Source organism: Rhododendron vialii, chromosome 12a (genome assembly GCF_030253575.1).
Source record: "Rhododendron vialii isolate Sample 1 chromosome 12a, ASM3025357v1".
In the NCBI taxonomy this organism is placed as follows: Eukaryota; Viridiplantae; Streptophyta; class Magnoliopsida; order Ericales; family Ericaceae; genus Rhododendron; species Rhododendron vialii.
This window is the reverse complement of record NC_080568.1, coordinates 12966475-12976760: the sequence shown is the minus strand read 5'-3', so window position 1 is coordinate 12976760 and position 10286 is coordinate 12966475. Positions and strand designations below refer to the sequence as shown.

The 10286-nt window shown below is 37.3% G+C and overlaps 1 pseudogene; it reads right to left on the bottom strand.

The window, feature by feature from the left end:
• Positions 1-2293: 2293 nt before the first annotated feature.
• On the bottom strand, positions 2294-7862 carry LOC131309454 (pentatricopeptide repeat-containing protein At3g24000, mitochondrial-like; annotated as a pseudogene).
• Positions 7863-10286: the final 2424 nt, after the last annotated feature.

Below are 10286 nucleotides of genomic sequence, written 5' to 3'. Positions count from 1 at the left end.
CCATTCCCTTTAACTGCCTACCAAAACGACACTGGATTAGTTAGAACGACACCGTCCTTGTAAACATATGATTCTGCATTCACTCCATACATGGATTATTTCAATGTAATGTAAATGGCCACGTGTTTTCCTCTGATTGGCCCAATAATTTTCTCATGCAAACAATACCCCAACTTTAGAGCGAAAACAAAAAAATGAGAGACTGAAGAAACCTCAAAACCATCCACTTTGGGACATCGGAGGGCTCTCGAGATTTCCTTCGCAATTTTCTATTAGGTCAGAAGTCAGAACATCCAGTGTTTATTTTTTTTTATAGAGACGGATAAGTATATCTATTATATATATGAGTGTGTCTGTGTGGAGGAGTACCTTGAAGCAAGAGACTGGCCATGAAAGGGAGAAGAGGAGAGGAGTTAGGAGATGAAATCGGAGTGCCTTGTTGTTGTTTGATGTGGAGTTGTTGATCGGAGATCTTCCACTGAAAATTGTTGCATGTCGGCATCGGAAAGATAGAGATCGGTCGTGAAGGTTGAAGGCGGGACGATGTAATGACATAACAGACAATGACATGGGTATTCTCGGTAGTATACTTAAAATGGGGTTTATGCGGAATGGGTTTGACAAGCGGTAGACTTGGACGGGTAAGAGCTGACAAAATAGGGCCGGCCGGCCAGTTAGAACCCCAATATTTTTTTGAACTGTACATGGTTTTGCCTACTCTTGAGAAAAATATTCGATTCCCCTTGAGCACGTTGCAACACCATTTACAACAATGCATTACACGCAACAACTGATAATAACACAGCAAACTTTGGGACAAGTATTGGGATTTAGAAAGGGTGAGGAAGGGCTACAGGAAACAAGTAGGAAAAGATAACTCTGCTCGACAATTTGCGGTGCAAAATATTTTTTTTGGAGTTATGCCATGAATTTCTATACTAGTCCACTTGTACCCAATGACTTTTTCTCAACAAATTGAGAAAGCCAAAACAACGCTTAACTCTTCACTTGAATGAAGAGAGTGGCACATAAGTCTCAGCTAACATAGCTTAGAACATCTCCAACCTATCTCTCACTCTTTCTCCATTATGGAAACTCAAAAAAGTTTATTCTATTCAAAAAGTAATTTTGGAGAATCAATAACTCCAACCCAATTCTCCATTTTTTTCACCTCCAAATGGAGGTGGGCCTTCCTCACCCCATTGCATTTCATCACGAGCAGCTTGAACCTTAACAAATGCAACCAGTTAGAACTGCTTCTACATTCCTTTGCATTGGCCAATAAAAATACAGGTTATGCGGTCTCCAAACCTTCTTAACAATGTCCTTTTTTAGTGCTTTCTTTTATCAGCACTTTTAACTGTTTTATTCCGTGAAGCTGGTGCAGCCCAAGGGTACTAGGCGATGAAACATTGATTACCTATAAAGATCCAAAATGTATGCCTAATAAGATTCGAATAACAGTGTTCTTAAACTTGAAGAACAACATAATGATAAATCTAGCACAATCTGAAGGATATGTGCGATTTTTGTTTTTTTTTTGCATTAAACAACAAGTGCCATCCTATGGGAACTATACTAATTCCTTCTTGTGTTACTCAACTCGATATACTTACTTTTTATACCAATGATTTATATCATTACCAAACCATTATAGGGGAATCTTTCCAGTGAACCCTATAAGACTTGACCTGAAACCTAGGCCCTTCTTCAAGCCAACCCACCAAATGACATCCTCCACCCTCCCAACCCCCTTTTGAGCTTAGAGAATGCCACAAAGCCGAGCAAGATGGTCCATCTCACAATCCTGCAAATTACTCCAAACACCAAAGGGGATAGGGCAGATAGTCTGCTTCTTTCTGTCTACACAGACAATTTACAGGTACGTCCATCCTACACAAAATAAGACACACATGTCCCAGGTAAAATTCGTATATAGCAGGAAATAACACCTGGTGATCTACAAATTCTGAGGTCACATCCATAAAAAGAGTGAAATCCTCACGCATTTCCCCTCCAAGCTCCCAAACTTGTTAAGATTATGTACATCATCACTGAAGCTCACTAACCACTAGCCCTAACGCCTGCAAAGCAAAAATAAAAACTTATATGCAATGCCATGTAATTAGTAATATGTGTAGTATTGTATACCTTATGACTACTAATATAAGGGAATTAGTCTAGTCAAACAAATGAACCCTTATCATGAAGGAGAGAAAGTGTTCATTTACTTCAAGCAGCTCATTTGCAAAATAAGTTGAGGGCTATTGAATACACATGTAGGAAATTTCAACTATATCTCAACCCAACTACAACCCGAGTCTTTTCGAATTCCTTTTTCCATCATTTCCATCCCTACCTTTGCAACACCTTCCCAATCGCCATCTTCCGAATAAACCTTTGACAACAACATATAAGCTGCATCATTTTGCAGAACCAACAGACAACTTCCTAGCAGCCCATTCTCCCAACTCTCTATCCCCGTGTATTCTACAACCATTAAGCAAGGATCTCCAAATTGCTGGCCAAGGTTTAAATGGCATAGCCTCAATTATGTGTTTAGCATCTCGGAGGAGTCCATTTCTTGACAACAAATCAACTAAGCTACCAAAACTATCTGGTGAAGGTTCCATTCCGTAATCTAAGGTCATTGATTTGAACAAAGCATGGCCTTGATCAACAAGACCCATGACTACAGGCCAATATAATTGGCACGAAAGTGGCTTGGCTGGGCTTCAGATCAACCAACTTCATCTTCTCAAATAGCTCTATAGCTTTTGAAATCAGACCATGATGGGCATAAGCAGTGATCATGGTATTGGAGAGAACCACATCATGAGATTTAAATGACTGATCAAAAGCCATCCTTGCATTTTCAATGTCCCCAAGTTTAGCATAAGCATCAATAAGTGAACTGCCAACATTGCCTCGTAACATGTTTTGATAATTTGAGAATGAACAGATTTAAAATGCTGCCCAGGAGAAACTCATCAGGCTCCCCACCATCTTCTTTTAGACAATTGAGAGATTTAATAGCTTCAGAGATACATCCTTGATTTGACAATGCAGATATTATAGTACTCCAAGATACCACATCTAATTTCTCAACATTGTGTGAATTTAAATGCCTCATCTAAGAGCCCAAATTTGAAGTATCCTTTAATTAAGGAGCTACAAACATACCCGTGGGAGGCAAAACCAGATTTGATAGTAATCCCATGAATTTGCATGTAAATTTGTGGACTTCCAGCCTTAAAACAAGTTTCCAAAGCACAAGAGAACGTGCACTCGCTTGCTTCAGATCCCAAATTCCACAATTCAGCGAATATCTCTACTGCTTCAGTATCACAACTCAAATTGTAGCCAGAAATTATTTCATTCCAACTATTTTTGCCCTTTGAAGGCACACTTTCAAACACCAAACGTGCCATCTCTATGGCTCCACATTTAAAGCACATGTTAATCAACGAATTCACAGTGGCAGCTTCACCATTAAATCCGAAGTGAAATGCAAGAGAAAAGAACTGAAGACCAAGATTGAGCTCAAGGACCTCACTACATAGCCTAAACAAGATTGAGAAAGTAAGATGATTGGGTTTCAAGCTTGTGAGCATGAAACTATGGAACAAACATGCCACTTCCCTCGCGTCTACATCTTGAGAAGAACCTGTAAATACAATATTCCATGAGACGACATCTCTTTCTTGCATGATGGTGAAGATCTTGAAAGCTAGGCCATTCTCAGCATTTTTGAAGTACACATCCATGAGAGCATTCATCACCGAAGTACTTGGTTTTATCTCACTCTGAACAATTAGTCCATGATTTTGTCTTCCAAAATCTAGACCACTCGTAATCAAACAACCCTTAAGAGCATTAATAAAGGTGAAGTCATCCATAAATATTCCTCTACGGTGCATCGAATATACAGTGCTCATGGCACTAAGGCCAAGGCCACATTGTGCATATCCTCCAACCATGGCATTCCAACAACCAACTTCATGACTATCCTTACCCTTAGAAACCATCTCGGCTGCCTTGATGAATCCAAACTTGGCATACATGTGCAAAATTGAATTGCCCACAAACGAGTTCTTGATGCAACGCAGCCTCCTTTTACGAAACTATTTGCAAGAAGAGATCACGAACTTACTTATGTTAAAGGTTATTTCTTTGAAACATAAATACAAATACGTATGAACTAGATGTGCTCCCTCTACGAACATACAATAATAAGAAATAATCTCAATTTTCATTAATATTCATAAAAACAACTCTCTTAGCCCGAAGGCTTACAACTTATTATATAGGAAAAAACCCTAACCCTAATTGATTCATTCAAAAAGGAAGTAGAATCAATTAATTAATAAAAATTACAAAAAACAAAAAATTCTAATTTGACTAGGAAATCAAATACTAGAAAGAAATATAAGGTTGTCAAAAAGAGGCAATTAAAACAGAATTTCCTAACAAAATAATAAACTCAAAATAATGCGTAATTAATTTATATTCTTCATATTTCTGTTCTGCATCATTCTCCCTGTCTTGACGAAACTCGTCCTCGAGTTTATATAGTTGAGTACGCCAAACCTTGTCTGCATCAAGCTTGTATTTTAAATTGACTTTTGCGAACCCAACATGTAAAAAAGAGTCTTGATAATTTGAAGGAATGATTTCCCTTGACAAAACAAATTCACCTCCCTCCCAGATCGGAACACAATGACACTTGCATGTAGTGTCTTCAATAAATTTCCAAAACGGATCAATAAATTCAGTTTTCAATAACACTAACATTGTAACAATTTTTTTTTGCAATATTTTTTTATTTTCTCCTTTTGTAATTTTTTCCACCGGTTCTTCATCAAAAACTAGTGGTTTAGTCCAATCAACTCCTGGATCTGGAATAATATTTGATGTGAATGGCCACTCAATAATAGCTTCATTTATCATTGTCCTCCCCTTTGTCTGATGATTACCAGCCAAAGGTTTGGTGATAGAAACATCATTCGATACCTCCTCCTCTTTCGGAAACCGAGATTGAACCGGATGACGTCGAGGCCAGTTTGCAACTTCGACCTCGACCTCCAGCACGTCCTTCGGCCATAGTCAGGATTGGAACAAGAGCTCTGATACCAATTGATGTAGTGCAGCCTCTTTTTACAAAATTATGTACAAGAAGAGATCACGAACTTGTTTATATTAAAGATTATCTCTTTGAAACATAAACACAAATAGATATGAACTAGAGGTGCTCCCTCTACGAACACACAATAATGAGAAACAATCTCAATTTTCATTAATATTCATCAAAAACAACTCCCTTAGCCCGAAGGCTTACAACTTATTATATAGGAAAAAACCCTAACCCTAATTGATTCGTTCAAAAAGGAAGCAGAATCAATTAATTAATAAAAATGACCAAAAACAAAAAATTCTAATTTGACTAGGAAATCAAATACTAGAAAGAAATATAAGGTTATCAAAAAGAGGCAACTAAAACAGAATTTCCTAACAAAATAATAAACTCAAAATAATGTGTAATTAATGATGCAGAACAGAAATATGAAGAATATAAATTAATTATGCATTATTTTGAGTTTATTATTTTGTTAGAAAATTTTGCTTTAGTTGACTCTTTTTGACAACCTTATATTTCTTTCTAGTATTTGATTTCCTAGTCAAATTAGATTTTTTTTTTGTTGAAAAAACTCTCAATTTTTCTTTAATTCAATAACAACTCATTTGCCCTGAGGCTTACATCTCAATTTATAGTAGAGCATTACTAAAATACTAAAAATGAAATAAAATCAATCTTAATTCATCTTGACCAAGCATCCTAGAAAATAGGAATGGTAGTTCAAAACAAATTAGGAAACTAAATACTTCTTAAACACTTATTTCTAAAATTGAAACTCCCTAACAAAATTACTAAAATCAAAATAAGGAAAACTAGAAAAAGCTATTTATTAAATTATTTCAATTTCCATTTTGCATCATTCTCCCCATCTTGAAGAAACTCATCCTCAAGTTTATATGGTTGAATTCGTCGAATCTTGTCCGTATTAATCTTGTACTTCAAATTGATTTTTCCAAACCCAAATTGTAAAGAAGAGTCTTGAAAAATAAAAGTAACAATTGCCTTTCCAATTTTCTCTAAGTATGCAACCCAAATATTCTTCTTCACAGTAACTCCAATATATTTCCAAAAAGGATTCACGCATTGATTATCCCAACCAATTACTTTTTTTTGCAATATTTTTTGATTTTTTCCTTGAGTAATTTTCTCCACCGGTTCTTTATCAAAAACTGCCGGTTTACTCCAATCCACAATTGGATCTGGAATAATATTTGATGTGAATGGCCACTCAATGAAGCTACCCCCCCCCCCCCCCCCCCCTCGTCTGATGATTACCAGCCAAAGGTTTGGTGATAGAAATGTCATCCGACACCTCTTCCTCTTTCGGAAACCGAGGTTGAACTGGATGACGGCGGGGTGGGATTGCAACTTCAAAAGCCTCTATGCATTGGGTAGGGGACCCAATCGCCGCCAAGACTTGCTGCAACCTTTCCTTTTTAGTATTTTAGTAATGCTCTTCTATAAATTGAGATGTAAGCCTCAGGGCAAATGAGTTGCTATTGAATTAAAGAAGAATTGAGAGTTTTCTAAAAAAAAAAAAATTCTAATTTGACTAGAAAATCAAATACTAGAAAGAAATATACGGTTGTCAAAAAGAAACAACTAAAACAGAATTTTCTAACAAAATAATAAACTCAAAATAATACGTAATTAATTTATATTCTTCATATTTATGTTCTATGTTAGTTCTTCTCCATCCCAACTTTAAGAGAAAAACTGTGTACATACAACCCCAACATATAAGCTCTCAGCCGATCAAAAAAAACATATAAGCTCTCGTATCAGTGCACACCTTCACAACACTGCAAAGAGAAAACTCATTAGGCATCAACCCAGTTCTTGTCATGTTCAAGTACACATTCAGGGTGAAATCACACTCACCATTATGAACCGCACCCAAAAACAATCAGAGTCCAAGAAGCAAGGTTTCTCTCAGGCATACCATCGACACATTAAGCCCATCACTGAAAACTCTGCACCGAGAGTACATTTTGATAAGATTGTTCCGCATGAAGATGTGATTTGAAAATCCCAACTTGAGGATACGGCCGTGGATTTGGGTTCTGAGCATAATGGATCTTTAGTTGGCAAAGAGGGTGAGGGCGTTGGTGAGTGAAGTCGTGTCCTTGCCTGTGGAGCCATGTGAAATTGAGGATTGGGATTGGGAAGTGTTGTAGAGTTGGTGTTGATGGCTGAAAAATACTAGTAATGGGAAAACAGAATTTGATCGGTTAAGATTCTCAAGTGTAATTAGAGAAACCCCCCCCAAAGCTTAAGCTTCTCATCATAAGTTGCAAGAAATCCCAAGTAGAGAATGAACAGAGAAACCCAACAATCTTTAATTTCTCTTCATAACAATATTACCATAGGTACAGTACAGTACATGTGTCTCTTTTGACGATCTCCTCTTCACCCAGGCAGCAACAACAGCAGCAAGACAGGCAAACGACTTATGGGGTGATTGTTTTTTGGGTAAATTTCACTTACCTCCACTGAGGTTTCTAAAAAACATCCCCTCACGTTTCTAAAATTTCACCAACCTCCCCTCTGCTTTAGTTGTCACTTGCTGATTATCCCATGCCAAACTTAATTGCACAGATGACTGAATCAAAACTCCCACGAGGTCTAGATAGGTTATACAGCAAAATAAATATACTGAGATTAAAATTTCAAATTAAATACAACAACTAACTGTGATGATCTATGGATGAATTTGTTCTTGTATACATGCAAAGCGGGTGTTATTATTACTTATCAAAAAAAAAAAGAAAAAGCGGGTGTTATTGTAGTGCTAAATAGATGGTTGATGGAAGCTTCATACTTGGACCAAATATGTAGATAATTTATGAAAATGATTTGAAATTGTAGCAATAAGAAAAACTAATTGTAAGTGTTTCCAAACTGAAATGATCCCATTTGGATGGGATCAACGTTGAGGCAGCTACTATGTTGGCTTTAAAGCTCCGTTTCGGAAACGGAAAAAAACTCTTATTTTTTAAAAAGGTAACTTCAAGCTCAAAAATTATGAACTTATTGAAATCTAAAAATATGTAATATGGATCTTATTTAAAAGATCTTTTATACGATGCAAAAAAAATTAAAAAATTATTTTTCATTTATATTATTTATGAGTTTGAAAATGTGAAATAAACTGCTTATTTTTTAAAAAAATTTTTAGAACGGAGCCTAAATCTTAAAACCCAATTTTTTTCTGTGCACAGGTTCCAATAATTTTTTTCAATTTCATTACTTTAATTTTTTTAGTTCTCTCCTCTCACTCATTAAATTTTGGGACCTAACCAGAGGTAACTATCAAAAGTGCTATGGAGACACCGGGTTGTGTACACCATATGTACACTACCTATGTGGCGTGTGTACGGCTGAACCAAATCCTCGCCCCCTCTGTCCTCCACTCTCTCTGGCCCCCCTCTCTCCTCTGAAAGAAAATTGGCGCACTAATCTCCGGAAATTTTCAAAGCTTTTGAAGCATGTTAGGGCTATCAACAGATTCAAAACCTATCCCCCTCTCTCTCCTAAAACCTCTCTCTCTGAATCTCTGATTGTATTCAACAAGCTTGTTCAACGCCGGCGAGATCTCCGTCTCCGAGCTCCAGTCCGTTTTCAAAGCCCTCATCTTCGACGCCATTGCTGGCACGTCCTCGGCAGATCTAACCGACGCCCTGTCGAAGATCGATAAGGATGGCGACGGCGCCATCGAGCTCCACGGATTCGCCGACTTCCACCGCCGCGAACGAAATCCCCAACCAATTTTGAAGGCAAGAGAATACACCCTGCAACTGTATTAGACTCCAGTCTTCATCGCTATTGAACTCTGTTACTCTCCCACACCTCTGTTTCTTCTACCTATGTTTCCTTCTAGAGTATTGCTCCAGAAGAGTCTATTTCTTTAACATTTATACATCTCACTCGCCTATTTATTTCATTTTCTTCTAGCTGCCTTTGAATGCAAACTTGGTCTTGAAAGAAACAAAGAACCGAAGGAAAAAAACAGAGCACATGCCATTGGAAAGTAAAACAGAGTACATTTATAAAGAGAGATTGCCTGTGTAAACAACCACCACAACAGCCCAAATTGAAACGCATACAAAAAATAAACGGGAAGCCTGAAACGCGAGATCTTGCAACAAATGAAAGCAGGAACAAATTTGGTGTTCTCCATTCTATTTCTCCAATTGCAGCTTTTTTGTTTGAAATGAAGAACAAGGGTAAGCAAGCAAAATGGTACAAAACTAGTAATAACAATTAAATATTTGCTCAGAATCATTAAGAAACCATTATATACCCATCACAAAATGGATTAAGTTATTACATTCATGATTGTGTTACAAATGTTTAAAATACAAATGATTGTATTACATCCATGAAATCTGTAAAGTTTCACAAACAATAACGCAAACTAATGTCGAAACTTTGTTCTTGCCTTTTGCAATTGAGTCAAGGCGGTTCTCCCGACTAAGACCGCATTTAAAAATACAACTAAGCTTCAAACTTCACCATGACCATTTGTATCTACACTTGGATGTCACTGCACTTTCGGCAGCTCGATTTGGGTCAAGCAGAGCTCGGATCTGTGATGCTACAGTTTAAGAGTAGTATTCTAGTAGAAACAAAGCAGACTTTTCTTATTTTTGGTAGAAATTGGGTGGTTCCACTCTTTGATGGTTTGGGCTTTCAGTACCAGAGGGACGACGACGATGACGGTGGGACAGCGACGGTGGTTGCGTCGGACTGGCGTCATAAAGGTGGGGGAGGGCGTCGATGTTCGTGGGGAAGGAGAGAAGATGCAGAGTCAATTGGAGAGAGAAATATGTAGAACAGAGAGAGAGAGAGAGAGAGAGAGAGAGGGGGGGCTCCGGATCCTCTGTCCGAGAGAGCCTGTCCAGCTCCTCTGTCCCATACCTATCCATGTGCCATGTTACCCACGCTTCACTCCGTCAACTTTTATTTTACTCGGCTGCTGTGTTTTGTTTGGTGCCTTTATCATATGTTATTTACACTACTATTTTTAATTTTTGTAGGGCCTATTATGAATTTTACAAAGATGATTTAAATTACAATTTATTATTAATTTTTTTATGAGTTCTTAAAAAAAATTAGTTCAATCCAATATCGTTAACGGCTGTTTCAG